This window comes from Crocuta crocuta, unplaced genomic scaffold, assembly GCF_008692635.1.
Source record: "Crocuta crocuta isolate KB4526 unplaced genomic scaffold, BGI_CrCroc_1.0 scaffold330, whole genome shotgun sequence".
NCBI lineage: Eukaryota > Metazoa > Chordata > Mammalia > Carnivora > Hyaenidae > Crocuta > Crocuta crocuta.
In genome coordinates this window covers 3,194,530-3,216,053 of record NW_027530521.1, presented here as the reverse complement: position 1 = coordinate 3,216,053, position 21,524 = coordinate 3,194,530, and the positions used below count along the sequence as shown (strand labels likewise).

Below are 21,524 nucleotides of genomic sequence, written 5' to 3'. Positions count from 1 at the left end.
CGATGCAGCCGAGAATGAGCTCCTGCCATTTGGAAGAGTTTCAGAATCCTGGTAGGGAGTAAAACACACCAGATGCAAAAGAGTCTACACGGCATGATTCTCTTTATATGAAGTTCAAGGTCAGCCAGGAGAAGCCATGGTGGTAGGAGGCACAATAGTGATGACCTTTAGGCAGAGGCTGGAGAGTGCCTGGAAGGTCATGAGGGCTTCTGGGTGCCAGTCTGTTTGTTCCTTTATTCTAGTTGGTACTTGCTTAGGCACGTGTAGTTTGTAGACATTTACCGCGCTCTTTACTTCAGATCATTGTACTTTTCTGTGTAAATGTTACATTTCAATTTCATTTATTTATTTAAATGTTTCTTTATTTATTTATTTTGAGAGAGAGACCGTGTGTGCCCGAGTAGGGGAGGAGCAGAGAGAAGGAGAGGGAGAGAGAGAGAATCCCAAGCAGGCTCCATGCTGTCAGCACAGAGCCTGGCATGGGGGCTCAAACTCACGAGCTGTGGGATTAAGACCTGAGCCGAGGGGCGCCTGGGTGGCTCAGTCGCTTAAGCGTCCAACTTCGGCTCAGGTCATGATCTCGCAGTGCGTGGGTTCGAGCCCCGTGTCGGGCTCTGTGCTGACAGCTCAGAGCCTGGAACCTGCTTTGGATTTTGTGTCTCCCTCTCTCTCTGACCCTCCTCTGCTCACGCTGTCTCTTTCTCTCTTTCTCTCTCAGAAATAAAACATTAAAAAAAAAAAAAAAAGACCTGAGCCAAAACCAAAAGTCGGTCGCTTAACCGATGGAGCCACACAGGCACCCCTCTATTTAATTTTTAAAAATTCTATTGATGCAACAGAAAACATATAGAAGATGCTGACCAGTTGAAGGAAATATTGAGAGAGGTAACCTATGACTGTGGATTCCGCTTTCCTCGACACGTGGGACTCTGGGAGTCTGGGCCACCGTGTAGCAAGGGCAGTGAGGCAAGCAGGGTTTTTGTTGGGATTTGCATTGGGTCCCAAGAGAAAATGCTGCCCTCTGGGCCTCCCAGCCTCCATCAGAGAGACGAGCTTCACAAGTGATAAGTGAGCGAGAAGGACAGAAGGTGTCCGGGTCATTCTGGGGTATGATTCTGACTGTGTCTAAATTTACCATCTTGGTGACTTTGGAGAGTTACATAGTCTCTCTGGGCCTCAATTTACCCATTGGTGAGGTGGGAAGAGTAACACCATGTCTAAGGATTGTTTTGGGGTTCGGACAAGCCCGGGGTCCTGCCAGTGCCCTCTTCCCTGGCCCAGCGCCACACACCAGCGCCCCACTTGCTTGCAAGGGGCCGGCCAGGGCCAAACACGCAGGCGAGGCCATGACCGAAAGTACTGCTGGGCACTCGGGACAGGCGGGCACCTGCTTTGCCTTGGGGGCAGCTGGCGCCTGGAACGTGCCGTCTTCACTCGCTGCTTCTTCCTTCTCTGTCCCCGCAGGAGCGGGGGCAGCCCCGCCTCAGGGGCATGGGTCTTCTGGAGTCTGCAGCCCCCCAGAAATCACCCGGGCAGCGGGGTGTGGGGACCAAGGGACTGTGCCCTCCTGGCCTCACGAGCCCTATCTGGAAAGTGGGTGTTAGCCATACCGGGCTCATCGCTGGGCTCGAGTGTCCGAGCCACACGGTTGTGGATGTTACTGGTGCTGTTTTTCTGGCCACGAGAAACCACCAAGTGGGCCGCTGGGGGCTGACTTTGGTGTAAAGGATGTGGTTTGAAACGGCCTCTTTGTCTCAGAACAGTCTGTTTTGATTTATTCAACTGTGGGAATTTGAAAATGGCCCAAATGTTTTCCTTCTTGTTCGCTCCCTCCAGCNGCACCGCATCCCTCTCGCTGTTCACACTCGTCTTCTCACAGCGACTTAACATGTAAGTGGGACTTCAGGTGGCCCAAATGTCTCACCCCCCCAGCTCAGGGGCTCATGCTTTCTCAACTGTGCGCACTCAGTCCTCCGTGCCCCTCTCTCCTGCTCTCTCCCTCCCCCTCCCCCTGCACCTTGCACCCCTGAGTGCCTGCAGAGCCATTAGGTCGGGAGACCTGGTTCTCACCCTGACTGCCTCTTTTGCCAACCGGCTCCGTGGCTGTGTGACACGGGCCAAGTGGCTCAGCCTCTCTGGGCCTCCGTGTCCTGCCCCCCGGCAGAGGCAAGGCTGCCTACTGGTTTACTCTTAGAGAGATCATCATTGTCTAATGCGGTCTTTCAGATGCTCTGAGATAAGGTTCTTTCCACGTCTTAAATTCCCTGACTGCGCAGCTGAATGGATTCAGCCTCATTACGCAGACTGTGTGCTGACCTGAAATTACTCTGTAGCCTTTTCCTGGTATTGAAGAGACATCATTTTATTTTGAGCTAGGAATCAACACAAGGTCAGGAGAAAATAGAAAGTTCAAGAGGATGATTCACTCTCGACTTAAGGGAGACATCGTGTCATGGCATCTCGCTCGGACTTGTTCCACTTAATTCCTCCAGATGTCCCCAGCAGAGGTGACTGAGGAAATGGGGGGCGGCGGTTAGTTTGGCACTGCTAATGAGGGAGGGGTGGTGGGATCAGGGCAGAGACGCTGTGTTTCCTGCTCGGAATCCACCTGGAGGATTCACTTCAGGGGCGCCTGGGTGGCTCGTTCGATCAAGCATCGGACTCGTGATCTCAGCTCATGTCTTGATCTCAGGGTGGTGAGCTCTGGGCTGGGCGTGAAGCCTAAAAAAAGAAGGATCCATTTCATTCTGTGTCCTCTCCTCTCCCACCTAACCGTGCTGTCCCGAGTGGCCTAATGGTGCCAAGGTGGAATAGAAAGACGAGATTTCAGGATAGAGTCTGAGTTTTAATCCTGCTCTGCTACAGACTCCTTGTTTGTACCTCAGGCGAGTCCCTTTACCCTCTCTGGGCCCCAGCCCTCCACTCAAAAACGGATGCGAGGGACCAGTTGGTCCTCAGGTCCCCTTCCAGCATGGTATTCTGTGGCTTCCTGGGGGCAGTGATTAAGAGGCCGGGTGCTGTGGTTGAATCACGCCTGAGGAGCCTGTGGGCCTGGGAATGTTACCCGACTTCCCCGATGCTCGGGGTCTCCTCTGCAAAGTGGAGAGAAGATCAACCTCTATTGCACGAGGTTGCTATGGGGACCGAGCGAACACGAGTACCTAGGACAATGCAAGCGCCCTTCTTCAGCCCCCGCCAGCTCTTACTGTGCTTTCAGGATCTGGCTTGGCAGACCCTTTGGTGAAGGATGGGGACTCGCTGCCCGACACAGAGAGGTCCTTGTTCCTGACTTGGGGGCATTCTGTCCCCAAGTGATGCTGTACATGGATTACTATGTTGCCTTTGGATTAAAAAAACCAAAAACCAAAAAATATTTGGCCACTAGTATGCCTTGAGGTTTCTTCTTTTTTGAAATGTATACTTATTTTTGAGAGAGAGAGACAGAGCATGAGTGGGGGAGAAAGGTCGAGAGAGAGGATGACACAGAATCCGAAGCAGGCTCCAGGCTCCAAGCTGTCAGCACCGAGCCCGACGTGGGGCTCGAACCCATGAACCATGAGATCATGACCTGAGCCGAAGTCAAATGCTTAACCGACTGAGCCACCCAGGCGCCCCTGCCCTGGGGTTTCTTAACCAAGATACCATCTTGGGCATTATAGATACTAAAGTGAAAAGCACTGGGGATGATTTAGTCTAGTGGCATTTTCAACTTCATGTGTAGCCATAGCCCTCAAGGAAAGTTCAACATGGAGCCTCCAGGAAGTCAGTCAGCATGGAGGTGGCCTGTTAGAGGCGCCATAGGGGGCAGCCCCAGTCTCCCCAAGTCCTCTCTCCACTCTGACAGCTTCTGATGCCCTGGGAAACCCACTCGGAGAATCACAGGCCATTGGGTGCTAGATAATGAAACTGTAGACCCTGAAAGGGGCAGTAACTCATCCAGGAATCAGAAGTAGCCACATCTGCTGAAATTATTTTCAGTAGCAGAATCATTTTCTGTCTTTATAGGCGAGCTCGCTTGTGTTTCTTTTGTCCGTTGATCTTAACTCATCATCTAGAGACGTGTCTTTCAACATTGACACTTACTTAAGCCGCTGACATTTCTGAATTATCCTCTTTCCTACCTCCCTCACAGCCACAGGTAAGGGCTGGATGGATATTCATTGTTAAATCAAGGGAAATGAGGCTTTTTATTTGGAAGCTTTGCAAACACGGCATGTACCGAAATAATCCTGTCTGAATTTGCAGGTGTTTGGACACCAAGGGAAATGCATTTGACCTAAACAAACAACAAACAAACAAATCGTGACCAGACCGAATCCACAGATGCGGTGGCTTGTGGGGTCCCTCAAGAGCCCTATTTAAATCTCTCCCCACTCCCTGCATTCTGCCGTTTGCGGCGCCCCACCCCAGTTTGGTTTTCAGAGATCACATGGTATTCCACCCTCAAAACCCAATTTCTGCACAGACTTAGCCAGCAGTGACCTGCCTCGTGAAGGGCTTTAGCAAGAGTCAGTAGGCGTGGGTCCCTGGTGTGAGCTTCACGCCTGCTGCGTGTGAAACACCCCGGCAGCGCAAGCGAGCCAGGTGTAAGCACAACGGTCTCCCTGCCCATTTTAAAGGCGAGGTGACGTGGCCCAGAGAGGCTTGGTGACTTGCTCGAGGTCACGCAGTGGCTCAGAGGCAGAGCCCGTGGCCTCTAGGTCTCCTAGAGCTCCCTTCCTGCACACGGAACCCTCTCTTTGCTGAAGCATGGCTGCCCTCCGCCTTGTGATCCGGGCCGCGAAGCTGCTCTGCGGTACCCGTGTGGACCGAGAGAGAGACGGACAGAGCCGTTAATCAGCGGCTATTCCAGTGTGGCCACTGGTCGAGCCAGAGGCGATGCTCTAGAGTGGCTGAGAGCTGAGGGCTTTCGTTTGCCCCGCACCGCTGTGCCCCAAGAATGGAGAAGCCCGGGACCGCTTCCCAGCCTGCAAGTGTGGGAGCGACACATGTGAATTCAATTCAAGGCCGGAGAGGCCCGCGCGGGGCTTCCCAGCCCGCTGCAGCCCTGGGTGTGGGTGGAAACACCGTCTCCTCCAAGCCTGACCCTCGCCGCCCGGCAGATGTGTTCGTTCCTTCCTCTTCCACTTGGGAGGCACACGTCTGGCAGCGCGGTTGAACAGGCAGCCTCTGGGGCCAGGCTGCCTGGGGGTTAGATCGGCTCTTATGCCTGTGCCTGCGTCCTGAGGCGGACTTCCTGTGTATCCATTTCCTCACATCTGTAGAATGGGGTAATAGCACCTTTCTTGTAAGGTAGCGGGGAGGCGTTAGTGAGATGCCATGTGAAGTCATGCCTTAGGGGAGGCCCAACAGACGGGGTGGCAGGCACTGTGCACTGGCCACTGCTACGGTCATCGTACGTGGGTGTGTGTGTCTCCATTTTAAAAGTATCGTTTATCATTTTTTTTCTGATTATAAAACTCACTTGCATATATATACCAACTACCAAAAGATACTCACTGGTAAGATTTTGCTATATGTCTTTCCAGTTTCTCCCTGTGCAGTGTGTGTGTGTGTGGGTGTGTATGTGTGTGTGTTTAATTGGGCATGTACTGTCAAAGTATAATTTTCTAAAAATCAGAAATCCTATAGGGTCTCATACAAATCTACAGTAGAAATCATAACCTTTGGGGTTATCTCCTCTACCAGACTCCCCCCGCCAATCTACTACAAGTTCACGCGTCCCTTTATGTGAGTCAAAGTTACACTTCTGTAGAATCCTCTAGATGATTAAAGAATCCTTGGGTGGGCCTGCTCATCAGTACTTGAAAAGACCTGCCTCTCCTTGCCTGGTTCCCAAGTTTGGGGTCCTTTAGGCTAACAGGATATATATGTTCCCTCTGATCGCACTCTACATGTCTGTGCATCTGGCTTCTGCATAATATCACGTCGTATCTACTTTCAAAAGGAAGTTTTGAGGAAGGACCAGGAGTGACCCAGAGTTGTGAACTTGCTCTCCTCTGCCCACCCGGTTGAGGCACCCCCCCCACCTCCTTGGGGTCTCAGGGCAGCTGAACTCGTCTCCCTGCACATTTTCTTAGGTTCGTCAATTTCTCCCAACCGCCCTCTCTCCCGAATTTCTTGAGATCAGGGATTTGCTGCATTTCCTGGCTTCCTGATCCTTCTCCTTAAGCACCTGCTATGTGGTGCGTGGTGATTCTCCAGCAATGCTTGCTGAATGGGTGAACGTGGGTGGTAGAGGGTCCGGCCTTTGTCGGCGAGAGAGACTCACGTGCTGTCAGGAATGAGCAGGACTTGTCTCCCGGGCTCTGCCAGAAGGACTCCACGCCTAAGCCACGTCCGATCTTTCCTTCTGCCCCTCATCCCTAATTCTGCCCCGTCATTGTGCGCAGAGGGCGTTCCACACTCAGTCCAGAAAACTGTCTTGACTCTTCACTGTAGGACTGAGTGGCTTCCTAACTTCCTTTCCTAATCCAAAGGGGTAAAAAGTTCTGGGCCACTTCAATCCGGGGAGGGAGAGGCATGACCAGGATTAATCTCCACTCTATGAATTTTAACACGCTCTTGCTCCATGTGTTGGGAAAACCCATCAAAATGCTAATGGCTTTGCGGTCTTACCTCCCGCAGACCCTTTCTCTGCATTAGAATATATTTACATGGATTTGAGTGGGGAGAGAATTACAGAGACGTGAGACGCTCTTTTCCCCAGATCCCACCACAACCCCGTGGACTATAAAGTCTGAATTACGAGGCGCGGAGCCCCGTGTTTCGGAGGAAGGCGGCTCGTTGGTTGTGGGGTTGGCCCCCTCCCTCGGCTCCAGTTATGCGTTCTCTCTCAGCTTTTGGCTTCCTTGCTAGCTGCAGGGTGGCGGGTGTGGAAACATCTCTATTACCGTCGTGTGGCTTTTTAAAACGGCTTCGCTCAGAGGCAGCGTATCCTTGGACAGGCGCTCCTGTGTGTGTCAGACCACACAGCGGACCCATGTTGAGTTCAAGGCCTGGAACATGTTGAGACACAATTCATACCAAAGTCAAGTTCAGCGCTAAGACGGTGTCTGCTATTCTTGACCCGTGTGCTAGAAGCACTGGGCTGTTTCTGAGATCTTCAAAGCCCCTGGTATCTTTGTTCAGAGAGCCAATGGCCTGAGAGTCTCTCAGATGTGGCCTCAGGAGGACAGGCATTATGGGGACAGCCCGGCACAGGCTGGACTCACAGGAAAGGGGCTCTGGGGACTTCGGCTGCAGACAAAATCGCGGGTTCTTGTCTCCCCTCGGCCTGCAGACAAGTGGCCGGACCTATCTGAGCATCAGCTCCTTCCTTAGCTAGTGAGGAGGGGGACACTGGCCACTTGGCGCAAGAGTTACAAAGTTCACTTCTTTCATTTTTTGTTCATGCAGATGACACAGTGGAGCCCAGGCAAGCAGGCCAGGCTCCACCGGCAGAGATGAGTCCCTTAAAGCATGAGATTCCTACTGCAGGTCCCTGTGGCGCCAAATGCCCAGGTCCAGGATGCTGGGCACTCACCTGGAGGGTCTGTGGCAACCCGCTCTTGAGAATGGGGGGCCTCACTTGGCAGACATTGCTGAGAGACTCATTTATGCTTTCTGTTTTCCCATCTCTGAACAATGCACCGGTGTGTAGTTACATAAAGCCGCTGTGGCCCGGGCTCAGTTTTCCCCATCTGAGGAATGGGAAGAGCGCAGGAGGAAGGGCCAAGAACAAAAGGAAAGCGAGCTGCAGTGGATGGACGGGTGAAGAGAAACTGCTCCCAGACAGGACAAAGGGGTTAGCAAGGGCAAGGCTGCGCCTGCTGGGGACAAGGGGTCTCAGGCTCCCGGAGGCCCCATATTCTTCATGCTCAGCTGCGCATCAGGGAGGTGTCTGTCTCCCGCAGGTGCTACTGGGGAGGGCACAGGAGACCCTGGCTGACCCGTGCCGTCTTCAGGAGCCCCCAGACCTGATGGGAACGTGGAGACAGGGGAGATGGTTACTAGTGATGGCTGCACAGCGAAGCGGCAGCTCAGTGTGTTCCTTTACGGGGTGGTACGTGCCCCCCTCCCTGGCCTTACTGCCATCCCCAAGCCACCCGGAGCGAATGGGCTCAGATTGGGAGCCCCTTGCCCAGCGGGCAAGCCCTGCAGAGACCCTCGCTAGCAATGCCGGCGTCTACTGTTCTATGGCCAGTTTTTCCCAGGAAGGGGCCCTCCACTCCCCAGGCAGGAAAGAAAAATCCCAATCTTTCTGAGGCTGTCCGGGCTCCTGCCTCAGCCCCACTGTGACCCTGGGGCACAATTGGCAGGCCCATTCTGGGTCTCATTACGGGCACAGAGCGTGATGGGGCGGAACGACAGGGCTGCTGGCACAGAGGAGTGCTCTCCCTCCCCCGCGAGACAGGGGCAGGTGAGGAGGTAGAGACGAGGAGGAGGGGGTAGGGACGTTAAGGGTAGGGCAGCTTCATTAGGGGTGCGGGGGGCTTGAGGGGGTGGTTGTGCAGAGAGGGATTGTGGAGTCACAGGACCCAGCAGGAGCTCATCCTGAGCTGGCCTTGGCTCCTCTCCCTCTCCCCCACCTGCACACCACCCCCCTGCACTGCTAATTTAAAACAAAGACAAACAAAGCCCTGGCTTGTCCGTGGAGCTGTAAATTGCGGCGCTTTTATCTGTCAGCAAGCGGTGCATCTGGCTGGCGGCGGCTGAGCCTGGATCCTGTGGCCCGGCATGGGTGTGGGGAGAGGGGCCCAGGCTGAGCTGGCCTCAGGGTCTCGCTGAGGGTGCTGCTCCTTCTTAGGGCACGAGACCAAACGTCTTTGTGGTCCCAGGGCTTGGAAGGATGTGTGTTCCACCTAGGAGCCAGGTAGAGCTGTAGGGTGGCTAACATGGGGGGGCGGGCAGAGAGAGGAAGAGAGGGGCAGAGAGGGGGCGGGGGGGGGTTGGGGAGAGAGAGAGAGAAAGACCATGAGCTGAGTGCACAAGCACAGGAGAGAGGCATTGCTAGCAGGAAGCCAGAGAAGACTCATCATTGGGCTGATCACCTCCCTCCCTCCCTCCCTTCTTTTGTTGCTGCCTCTTCCAGGAAGACATCCCAGCTTTCCACCTCCTCTAGAATCCTACCGACTTGGGATTCTAGGACATCGACTCCAAATCAGTGATCTTCAACCTCACGTGGGGACTTTATGTGTAAAGCATGTGCCGGTCCAGCTGTTGTGAGCTACGTGTTAGGGTGGGTATGGTGGGTAGACCTCATCTGTTCTTCGGGCAGGCCCCCGAAGGAGAGAGGGGAGGGTCTGAAGAGTGTAACCCGGAAGCACTGATCACGGGCACCACCCGTTTTATAGAAAGCGGCTGCAGATTCTGTATTACGTGGCTCCCGTGTCCTCTGTGTATCAAGCGCTCGCCTGTGTGGGGCACCGTGGGAATCGCTTACAGTCCGTTAGCTCATCTGATCCCCAGCTCAGGCCGGGGAGGTGGGACTGTGATGGCCCACACTCTGCAGCTACATAACCTGAGGTTTAGAGGGACGAGGAACTTTTCCAAGGTCACACAGGTGACAAGTGGCATAGCAGAGATTCCAGCCCAGCCGTGTGGGACGTGAAAGCCTGGGGTGTCTGAACCATTGAGGGCTCCCTACCCACCACCAGTCCTGCCCCTCATGGCAGACAGACAGCAGGCTCTGGTGGCGGGTTGGTTCTCACGGAAGCCCACTTGCGGGTGACCATCCAAATGCCACCGTCCTGTCCACGTAGCCTGGCCCATCGGGCATTTTGGGGTCACCCACGTGGCAGCTTTGCAAAGGAACGTGGCATCAGCAGCCATCCAACTGCTCCAAACTAAGCAGCTGGCCTACCACAAACCTGGCGCACAGAGTGCAGCCAACTACCCCCCAGACTGGGGCTGGGCTTCGACATCAGAAAGCTCTGATTGCCTCGTGGCACTGGTCTTCACCACCACGGCAAGACGTCACTCTGACCCCTCTTTCCTGAGGCCTCATCTTGTGGGTCCAAAGGTGAGGTGAGATGGAGCAGAGCTGGGGGCTGCTGGTGTTCGGCTGAGTGGTGTCCGCTCTGACCCATAAACTCCGGAGGAGGACAGCAGGCGCCATCCTGAGCTGCAGGGGGCCAGCCTCTCAGGGTCCAGAGAAAATTCAACAAGTAGTGGAGTAGTTCATTCCCCTTCTTCCTCCCACCAACCCAGTTCTCTTCCCTGTTCACTTAACCCATTCTTTTAGAGCTCCATCCACCTTCCACCTGCCCTTCTGTCCATCCCTGCATTCATCTGTCTATCCATCCACGCTGCGTCCATGCATTCATGCATGCCTCCATCCATTCATTCATCTTTCTATTTCTGCTATTACCCATCCATCCTTGCAACCGACTGTAATCTAGTTCCTCCGTTCCACCATTCAGTTCTTCTATAGATCCATTCTCTACTCACCCACCCATCCACCCAGCCATCCACCCACCCATCCATCCATCCATCCATCCTAGCAGCTATCTACCCATCCAGCTGTTATTTGCTGAGTCAGGAACTGAGATCACAGAGGGAGTAAGATACTGTCCCCATCCTTAACTCATAGTTTGGTAGATGAGAAAAATCATGCGGAACAAGACATATACTGTGCTGTGATATTGACTTTGACTTTACCACCTACACACATAAACTGTTATCTGAGCCCAGAGAGCAGTGTCTAATGGTGCCTGTGGAGGTCTGGGAAGGTTTCTCAGAGGAGATATTGAAGGAAGGTTTTGAAGGATGAGTAGGAGTTTGCTGGGTGGTTTGGAGAGTGGGAGGGGAGGTATAGGTCAGGGTTAGGGAAGGAAAAAGGGACTTCCAGGCAGAATGAACAGCAGTGAGGTTGGTGGGCTGTGTGGGTGCAGGTGAGTTCACTTTGTGGGGTCTGTGCGTATTGGTGAGGCCGAGAAAGGCAGCTGGGGCTCAGATGAGCAAAGGCCCCGTGGGTTGGCAAAGGGAAGCCATAGGACCCACTGATGCAAGAGAGAGACACATGTACGGGTTCAGTCTGACAGCAAAGGAGAGGGCAGTTCGGAGGGAACAAAGCCGCAGGCTAGTGGACCAACCAGGGGCCCGTTTGCAGCAAGCAACCAGGCAACAAGGCTCAGGCCAGGCAGGGACAGTTGGGGACAGTCAGAGGCAATGGCGGAGGAGAGTCACAGGTGACTTGGGAGACATGGGATGGAAGAGAAACAATGGTGGGAAAACAGAGAGGAGTCTTTGATCTCGGTGTCGCTTGCGCGGGGTGCTCTGTGTGTGAAAAGTCGGTGGGCCGCGTCCTCACGGCACACACCTCTGTGTATATGTGTTCCGCTTCTATTTCAAAATAGAGCGGGAAACACAAGGTCGGTATTAAAGTCTCTTCATCCGGGACACTGGGTCTCATCGAGGACACTGAAGTAGCTCTCAGGATTTTTCTTACAAATTGAGGGCTGGTTTCCCTCACACAGAGCAGCGTTGCTTTGTTTGGAAGAAAGAAGAAGATCTAAGTTTTGAGCTAGACCTTAGACAATGGGAGCACTTGGCGAGTAGTATCACATTTGCAGCCCTTGATTGAGCTCTTCCTATATTTCATGGATTTTATTTTATTGTTTATATTTTAAGGTCTCTGATACTAGGATGCATCATAGGAACAATGCCATGTCATGATTAACTACATTAGGCAGTAAAATAATGGTGTGATTATAGCCCGAGACTTTTTTTTTGAGAGAGAGAGAGGGTGCCAGTGAGCAAGGGACAGAGAGAGAATACTATGAGGGGGGGAGAGAGAGAGAGAGAGAGAGGGAGGGAGGGAGGGAGAGAGAGAGAGAAGCTGGGCTCACCCAAAGCAGGGCTCGTGCTCACCTGAAATGGGGCTTGAGCTCACCCGATGTGGGACTTGAACTCATGAACCATGAGATCACGACCTGAGCCAAAGTCTAAGTCTAAGTCTAAGTCTAAGTCTAAGTCTAAGTCTAAGTCTAAGTCTAAGATCTAAGCCGAAAACCTTAAGCATTTGCTAAAGGACTGAGCCACCCACACGCCCTGATGAGTCTTAATTCAAGAAATAGGGTGGTGGGTGCCCGGATCCCTGGTGTCCCGTGGGTACATTTCTCATGTAATCCTCACAACATCGTGTGAGGGATCAGTTATTAGTTGTTTCCAGATGAGGAGTTGTGGCCTGAAGTGGGGTGGTCACATGCTCAAGGTGACAGAGCTAGTCAGAAGTGGCCTCAGGATTGCAAGGCATCTTTGATCAAAGTAAGAGCCAGTCTGGGGCCGGGAGGGTGGTGGCTTTTTCTCCCCATAGCCTGAGGCAGCCAGGTCAGCGGCGAGCACCGTATCCCAGCTGTCAACGCAGCCTCTTGTCACCCAGGCCCGTCCCGCTCTGGGCCCTAAACCCTGGGATTCTTTCCCTCTGTCCCAAGAGGGCTCCCACTCTGACATCTGTGGTGACCCCCCCCCCAACTCTCCCATGGAGCGGAGGGGGGGGGGATGGAATGAGATCTCAGGGGAAAGGGGGGGAAGAAATTCCGAGCCCAGCTGGTTTCCTTCACATAATGCAGATTTGCTTAAATGGGAATTAGGATTAGTGCTGGGTTTTGCCTTTGCTGGCAGACTGGTAATAAGCTAATCTCCGCTCAGCCTGCAGGAAGGCAGAATTCCATTGAAGACAGGAGACAGCTTCGGGCTCAGGAGTGCAAAACCTTGAAAGTAATTTTATTATTGACAGGCCGTGCCCATGCCGCCTGACACGCCGCCCGCAGCTCCTTCCCGAAGTGGCTGCAGCCTTTAATTTTGTTAATGTGTGACATTCACCCGGGCTGCGTGGCTGATGGGCACGCTTGACATTAATACGCGTTCCCTGTGGTCCCCAGAGCTCATAAAAGCTCATTATCAGTTCTGAGCCTGTAAATGTAGTTCCTGGCTCAGGTGGGCACGACTTCCTCAGACGCGTCCCCAGGCAGTGGCTCAGAGACCATCTGTGGGAGCCAGGAGATAAATTCCTCCCTTCGTCCAGGGTGCTTGGCCTCCCAGAACCCTGGGAGGTGATCGCAAAAGAAACTCCACAGGCAGCAGAACGCTGGGTTCCAGGAAAGGGAGTTCTGGGGCTCCTGGGTGGCTCAGTCGGTTAAGCGTCCGACTTCGGCTCAGGGAATGATCTCACGGTCCCTGAGTTCAAGCCCCGCGTTGGGCTCTGTGCTGGCAGCTCAGAGCCTGGAGCCTGCTTTGGATTCTGTGTCTTTTCTTCTCTCTGCCCCTCCCCTGCTCATGCTGTCTCTCTCTCTCTCTTTGTCTCTCTCAAAAATAATGAATAGAGATTGAAAAAAAATAGTAAAAAAAGAAAAAAAAGGAGTTCTTTCGGCCCTGCTATTGGAGTGGAGGGGAATTGATCCAATGTTTGGGGAAGGCGGTTTGTTAGAATCTGTTCAAAATGTGGCGACGTGCAGAGCCCCTGCCTGGCAACCCCATGTCCGGGCATCCGGGCTGTAGACTTGCACAAACATTCCCACACCGATGGAAGCAGGCAGGCAACAAGCTTGCAACGGCTGGAAATGGAAACGTAGCCCCGTATGGAAGGTGGAGGAGGTACACGAGTTATGGTCCGCACCTGCTATGAGACCCTGAGCAGCTGTGAAGAAGACTCGAGAAAATCTAGATATCCTCAGAGCCCTAGGTAGATGTGAAGTACTGCTGGCCAGGGGTGTAAAACACGGGTGGTAAGGTCCTGGCTGTGCAGAAAGTCACGCTGTCTGCGTGGGGGCCCCCATGGGCGTGTGCTCACACACACTTGCTATTACGCGGGGTAAAGCCTACAAGGTCATGTTACAGACGTTTTGCAATCCATCCATCCGTTAAATACAATGGGTGGATAAGGAAGAACTTCCACTTTCGTCATTACAAGTGAAAATGACGTGCATATGCCTCCGTATCCCCCCCCATATGTCTGTGTCTGTGCATGTATATGTGCACATGTATGTATACATAGCATGGATTCCTTCGATTGTAGCCTTGGTCTGGTCCGTGATACCTGAGGTTCCCTGGGCTGACTCTGCCTGGGTGGACGTCTGAGGCCAAGGTAGCCAAATGAGGTCCCATCCTCCGGCCATGCCCTGCTGCCCATTGGTTCGCAGGGAATCTGGGACCCTCATCCTCTCATGGCGCGTGTGTGCAGCTGCGGCCTGTGGAGTAGACCCAGGACTCACTGCTCTCCTGCCCATGCCTCTCCCACGGTGCCAGCTTTGACCTCCCGTGGACCTGACCTCTAGTCCTGGCTCTGCTCCATTTTACCCTTACAGCCTTTGCCACGTTATCTGACTCCTCTGGGTTCATGGCGCTCACCCCCAAAGTGGGGATACTGAGCTGTGGGGTTGTAGAGGGGATCGGAATTGCTGTCGTCATCAGCCGAGACAACACAAAATTTGACCAGGCCTTCCACTGTGCGGGCCGGTCCTCGAGGGAGGTTTGGGGGTTGGGGGCTCGGCCATCCCGTCTCTGCTGTAAGTTTTGCTCTTTGTTCCTCAGCTGTGCATGTGAACAAGCCGCCCCCCCCCCGCGCCCCGGGGACTGGCCTCAGCCTTGGCTGGCAGGTATGTGGCCTGCACATGGGCGAATCTGATCCTTCTCCCGTGACCCGGGGACTCTGCGTCAGGCTGACAGAGGACGTGGGGGAGAGGCCGGGCCTCTGCTGCACGTGCGGGCTGAGCTGTCTTCTTCTCCTCCCGGAGGCCTATCCTCTTACGTATCTCCGTGGCTCCCAGATCTTGAAAGTATCGCCGTGCCCCAAAAACGCCTGCCTTCATTAAGCAGTGATTAATTCTCGTTCACATTTTTTAAATTACTTAGAAAGCCTTTCTCCCCCTCCCCCGCCCGAGGAAAATGGAGTTTCCACAGCACACCGAGACTGTCCTAGCTGGAGCAAGGACATGCGATGCGACGCGTGATTAGCACACGTGCTGTCGTCACAGGCACGCCGTCCGGGCTCCTGGGCTCAGTCTGGAGTGCCGAGAATGGGCTCCCATCGGTAGGCTCTGGGGACGCTGACCCGGAGGCCTCTGTGGGCCCAGTTCTGTCTGTCTGGCCGCAGATACCCGTCTGGCTTCTGCACCTGCAGACAAGAGCGGGAACCCCAAGGAGGGTGCACATCTGACCCGAGGCCGCCCCCGGCAGCCACATGCCCCACGAGCCGCTGCCTTTTTAAACTACGTCTCTCTCTTCTCCTTCTAGACTTTATCCTGAAGCCATCAGAGAGAGGCCTCAAGAGAATCCTGACCCTCCCGGAAGGAGCAGACACCAACTGGAAGAGGTATGGTTTGTCAACACGGTGGCATCTTCTTGTAATACGGGCCTGATCTTCTCTTCTCTGCTCTTCCCACCCCGCAAACCCTCCCCTGCTAAGTGAGAGAGCTTTCCGCTGCTGCTGGGGGACAGGGCAAGCGAAGGGTGGCTTCCCTCTTGTCCCCACTCCAGAGATTTTTCGGGGTTGGGGAGTACACCTGAAGCTCACGTGACGGGAGAGAGGCGGGTGCTGAGGTGGGGTCTCACCCATCGTGGTTGCTCCTCAGGGTTGGCTCCGGAAGTGAGGGCTGGAACGTGGGAGGCAGTGAGTCCTCCAAGAGGAGGCACCGTGGTCTTGGGATTGTGAGAAGGAAGAACTTTCTAGAATGATTCCTTCATTCCCACCATCCATCTCAGGACTCTAGGGCACACTTCACCTTCCAGGAGGGAGCTGAGAATGAAAGGGTCTTGGTCCGTTTCCTGGTTTCTGGGAGCTTCTTGGGCTGCCCACTGTCCCAGAACTGCTGACCGGCCAGGCAGCCTCATGGAAGGTTCCTGAATGAAGAGTCAGGACATCTGTCCTCTGGGCCAGTCTGTGCCGCCATTGTGCCTCAAGAGTCCTTATAAGCCATTTCTTTCATGGGGCCTCATTTTCTCGCCAGTAAAATGGGCAGAACTCTGTTCCAGCCCTCATGGCCTCAGTTTCTGAGGCTCCCAGCCCCGAGGTGCAGCTGAGGAAGTGATGGGTGTGGTGAGGCAGCAGGGAGGCAGAGAGGGAGTTGGGGGTTGGGAAGGCCGTGGGGAGGAAGGGCATTGGGAAGCTCCGAGGAGGTCTGACTGCCAGTCTTGGCCAAAGGATGCCTCAGACCCTCAGTGGAAAGACCACAGAGCCTGAGGCGCAAATGGATTGAGTTTGGGCCCCGGCTGATCTGAAGCGTCGGCCCAACAGACACTGACTGAGACACTGCCAGGCGCACCGCTCGGCACCGGCATTCAGTCCTCTCAGTGGCTCTGTGGTCTCGGCACTAAGCTCACTTCCTTCTCAGAGAGGAGAGAACTGGGCCTCAGAGACGCTAAGTGACTTGCTCAAAGTCACACAGCAGCGAGCGAGCTATGGCTGAGATTTGAAGCCCTCTTCGAATACAATTCAGCATACAATTCTTGCATGTTTTCCTTTGAGTGACTCTGTGACTTGAATCTTAAGGTTAACAAAATCCCTTAAGTCAAATCACCTCTGGAAATTACATTTCTTGAAAGGACATAAGCATGATTGCTTTCCTTAGCCTAGATTTTTTTTTTTTTTTTGCTTTTAAACTTGGGGCACATCATGAAATCTCTGCAGGTCCTGGTTCTTGGATTTTTGGGAGCATAACGTCTATTGCTGGGGTGGTTCTGGGAAGAAGACGAGATGAGGGAGGCACAGAAACCTCCCCTACACACCCTTCCCCCTGCATGGCACCCGGAAGCTGCAGCACACTTTGGATGCTGCATGCAGCAGCCGTGGCCTGGCGTTTGCAATTCTAGCTGCCTTGGGTGCTGAGGTTGGGAAGTCCTCGGGTCCTCGGCCACTTTCCTAGTCCCCGATCTGACACTCCCCTGGTGCCTGAGCTCATCGGATCACTTCTGGAGCGAGTTGCCGGCTGGCCGGGGTGTTTCAGGCCGGAATCCAAGGCCGGGCGGCTGGCTCCCAGAGGCAGATAAAGCGAGGCCAGGTGGAGGAGCGGGAGTCCCGTGTGCCTTGCTTGAGGCTCACCCCGTCCTGCCAGCTGCCTGGACCATAATCTCAGCTGTGGGCCTCCTGGCAGCACCCCCCCCCCTTCCTGCCACAGGAAACCATTGCCTTATCTCACAGCCAGGATCCCCGCCTGCTTTTCTTAATCAGGAGAAGGCGCTGAAGCGAGTCGGAAAAAAGCTTAACTTCCCCAGGACCCTTCTGCTAGGGGTGTTTCTCCATCAGGGGAAGCCGTGGGGCTCCGCGTATGAGAGGAAAGAATCTCTTCAAGTACAGAGAAAAGCAGCGAGGGTGCTTTTGTTCTTGGTTTGCCTGCAGGAAGTGTGCAAGGGAGCAGAGCGATTTAGCTTTGCCCCCCTTTGTTTGCTGGGAAACAGACACACGTTGCAGAGTCACAGGGAAAATAGGAAGATGGCCATAAGCGACGAGCAGACAGGCATGTGCTGCCGTGGGAAGTGTCTGCGGGGCTTGGGGCTGGGCCGACGGAGGCTGGGTCCCAGCTCCGCTCTCCTGCAGCTGTTTGACTTAGGGTGAGGGGTTTTGCTTCCAGAGTCTCAGTTTTCTCATCTATAAAATGGGCAAACAGCATGCCCATTTTAATTTAATTTAAAATGGGCAAATAGCATGCCCAGGAAACTGCCAGTGGGATGCCCCTGCTTGCTTTGAACAGCAGAATCCCGCTGGGGTGCTGTGGCCTTCCAAGGTGACCCCCTTGAAGAGGCTTGGGCTCTGGGGATGGAAGAGCCGGGTGTTGGAAACCAAACAACGAGCTTACCCTGCAGACACATACCTCTTTCTGCGCGTGGTCTAAAAAAGGGCCAAGAATGGGGCCTGGCTTGTGTCAGCTCTCTGTTCTGACACCCTGGGGCGTGGGGCCACCTTGGGTGTGAACAGTTCTTCCTGAGCCTTTTTCCCTGGGTTTACACTTCCCTCCCGGTGACATTTACTGGACCCTTTCTGTAGATAATCGCCGATCCCTGCTGTGCCCCAAGAGGCAGATATTCACAAGCTTCCTATAGGTGAGGGGAGCTGGGATGCAGAGGAGTTTTAAATTGCCCCAGGTTTCAAGTCTTAAAAGCAGTCAGATTAGGACCTGAGCGCGGGCTCCTGCCCCAAGTGTGGCGTGTTGGCCGCAGCACCCACAGCGCCCCCAAAGGCACCCCACGCGGCACCCTTGCACACCTACAGAGGTCTACAGCCACCCCCACAGCACTACCATGGCTTCCCAAGGCGCTAATGCCAGCACACGTGCAATGGTACTCACAGCGCCCATGCGGCACCCTGCGCGACTCCCAGCATCTCCCCGGGGCGTCCATGGTGGTCCTCCTGCGTTCTCCGCCCGGCCTCGCGCAGGGGTCAGAGCTCAGAGAGAACGCAAAGCCCGCCGTGTTTTTAATCCACGCAGCCAGCCTCTGCAGCAGGACGGCGAGCCAGTGAGGGCCACTGCTAGGAAGCATGGGGACCTTCCTCCTGCTGCGATCCGAGAGCGGGAAGCAGGAGGCAGGCCGGGGGTCACAGAAGCCTGCCTTCCCCAGGGGAACCTGTGCCCGGGCTCCGGCTTATCTGCTTTTCCTTTGGTGCCTGTGCTTTTGGTGTCATACCGAAAAATCCAATGCCAAAGGCCATGAAGACTCACCCCTGAGTTTTCTTCTAGGGGTTGTACGGTTTTAGCTCTGACACTTAGACCACTGATCCATTTTGAGTTAACCCTGGGATAGAGTGTGAGGTAGGGGTGCACCTCCATTCTTTGACATGTGATTATCCAGTTTTCCCAGCATCACTTGTTGAGATGATTATTCTTTCCCCATCGAATAGTCTCTGCACTCTTCTTGAAAACCATTTTGCCGCAGATTTATGGGTTTGTTTCTCTCAGTTCTCTTCCATTGCTCACCGCATCTGTCCTTGAGCCAGTACCATGCTGTTTTGATGACTGTAACTTTTTTTTAAGTTTATTTATTTATTTTGAGAAAGAGTATGAGTGGAGGAGGGGCAGAGAGCATGGAAGAGAGAGAACCCCAAGCAGGCTCTGAGCTGTCAGCACAGAGCCTGACGCGGGACTCGATCTCACGAATCATGAGATCATGACTTGAGCTGAGGCCAAGAATCGCATGCCTAACTGACTGAGCCACCCGGGCGCCTGATTACTCCACATTTATGTACTTTCTACTTTCAGAGAAGTCATAGTATGTTCTAAGCGCCCTGGTGATTCTAACGTATATCTAATGTCCCTAGTTTTTAGAGGAAGATGAGGCACAGTTAGGGAGGCCGGAGGCTGGCAGAATGAGGTAGGGCAGTGCGGGGTGGTGAGGATGTGGTCTGGAAGCAGAGCCATGGTTATCAGGGGGGAAAGAGGTCATGATGGAATTGAGAGAAGTTACTAAGAGAACTTCCCAAGTGGTCCGGGTGAGCTCTGTTAGCCCCCTCTGGACCCACAGGGTGATTTGGGGGGAAGATCTGGGTCCTAGTCAGAGCTCTGCTCCACTGTGACCTTGGGCAGGTTGCTTGTCCACACGAACCCTCTATAAGGAGGGTCAGTGTCCCCTGCCGTGAGCGAGGGTCCGCAGGCCAGCTCTGCAACGGCTAGCAGGGGCTTACAGGCACCTCAGTGCCTGGCACAGTCTCCACGCTAGCGTTCCTGCCAAGCGGTCCTGGGTATCTGCCCTGCCGGCCCCGGGGAGGTGGGCACACAGCCTCCAGGGCGGCCTTGGTGGCCTCGGGCTGCCCTGGGCCGGCTGTGATGGGTGGGAGCGGCGTCCTCTGCAGAGCGGGAATGTGTTTTCTCGTACCCTCCATCTGCTTGCCCCACGTCTGCTCTGTGGGCCTGCAGAGAGGAAGCTTCACCCCCTTCCCTCCAGGCTGCTGTCCCACGTCACCGTGTCCCACGTCACACATGTGTCCCACGTCACACCTTCCCTCTGCTGCCGGGAGGCCGTAGCTGCCTCTGCCTCACTCTGAGGATGCAGGTCTCAGTGCACTCGTGGCTTCCTGTTCTCTTGACCGTCCTCAGGTTCTAGCCCGAACTTGGCACAGTTCAAGGCCAGAGCTCGGGCCGTGTTCTGAGTCCACCCAAGGTAGGCAGCGCCCTCACCTCCCTCAGTCCAGCCCTTTTATTTCTTTTCCTGCAGCAGAGATGGCATGGGGTCCAATGATTTCCGCATCCCGCCTGGATTCAAGCTCCTGTCTTTTCATTGACCAGGTAGAAAAGGGATTCGCTCTTGATGTATACATCACATTTTCCATCTGGTGTTGATAAATCATGGTGCAGTTTAATGCCGGAGGGAGAGCATAGCTTTGGCAGTAGATGAACTTCAGAGCTATTGTTAGCTACCTATTGTCTTGGGCGAATGAACTCTATTACTCTCCTACGATGTGAAGACAGCCATTGTAATTGCGGGCTCCATGGTCAAGATCAAACAAGACGATGGCTGTCAGGTATGCAGCCCACCACCCAGGAAGGAGTCCACATTCCAGAAAGGCTGGTATCATTACCTGTCCCGTCGGACCCCTGCCGCTCATGCAAGCCTTGAGTCCCAGTCCAGGATGGGGCCCCCGCGCCTCTTCTCCCTCCTGGCTTCCCCCTCACTCTCTGGCTGGGCCACAGATGTGAGGGGACAGGATGACAGGTTCTCACCACCCCAGCTTCCTGCTCACTCAGCCCAATGTCTGCCAGGACTTTCTGGCCTCAGGCCAGCCCTGTGTCCACATGTGACTGACAACAGCACCCTGGTCTCTTTCTGCACTCTTGGAAACTTTCCATCCCCAACCTTTTCCTTCCTTTCTTTTGCATGTTGTTTTAGATTTACACAGGGAGGTTCATCCCCGGGCCGCACACACCCTCGTCCCTGAGAGGAGGCAAAGCCAGGGAGCTTTTCCCTGGGAGATGCTTCATGTCCCCGACAGGACATGCCCTTTAAGGAGATTTGTGTATTTTTTTATTGACAGAAGTTCACACTGTGAATCACAACTGAAGCGCTTTCAAATAGCCAGGTGTGGTAAAGAGGAAGTAGGGGCACCATTTTTAAATGCATGTCAGCCCTGGAGCGGGAAAGTGACTTGCCCAAGGTCACACAGCTACGGTGTTAGAGATGCGCCTGGTCTGCTGTGCCCAGCTGCCTCTTATGAGTTAAAAGTGTTTGAAATGACATATTTTAATCTGTAGCCTAAAAATAAAGGGGAAAGCCCAAATCGGCTGCCAGTGCTGCTCTGTTAGCTGGGAGAGGCTCAGTGGCCTGTGCAGACAGAGCTGCCTGTGCGAGAAGAAATGAATGACGCCATCCCCTGTGCGTTGGGGTCCGCCAAGGGGTCCCCGTTGTGGGGGAAGGGGCAGGGTTATGTTATAAAAGAAAGGTGCTGTGGGATGGAGGAAGGAGATTGCACTCTGGACTCTGAAACCTTTTTTTTTTCTTTTTTAATAGACTTTATTTTCCAGGGCAGTTTGAGGTTCACAGCAAAACCGAGGGAAAGCACAGACAGTTCTCATACCCCCCATCTTCGCAACCTCCCCGCTACTGACAGCCCCGCCCCA

General features: G+C 54.1%; 1 protein-coding gene across 2 annotated transcripts in view; it reads left to right on the top strand.

Annotated features, from left to right (window-relative positions):
- The window catches only part of TSPAN18 (tetraspanin 18), a 172,487-nt gene that overhangs the window by 15,222 nt on the left and 135,741 nt on the right, over positions 1 to 21,524 (top strand). The window contains exon 2 of one of the 2 annotated variants that reach the window (XM_077767448.1): positions 15,217 to 15,295. The gene's annotated coding sequence lies outside the window, so the exon portion shown is untranslated. Of the gene's footprint in view, positions 1 to 15,216; positions 15,296 to 21,524 lie in introns of those variants that run through there. The other variant, XM_077767453.1, reaches the window with a different exon arrangement.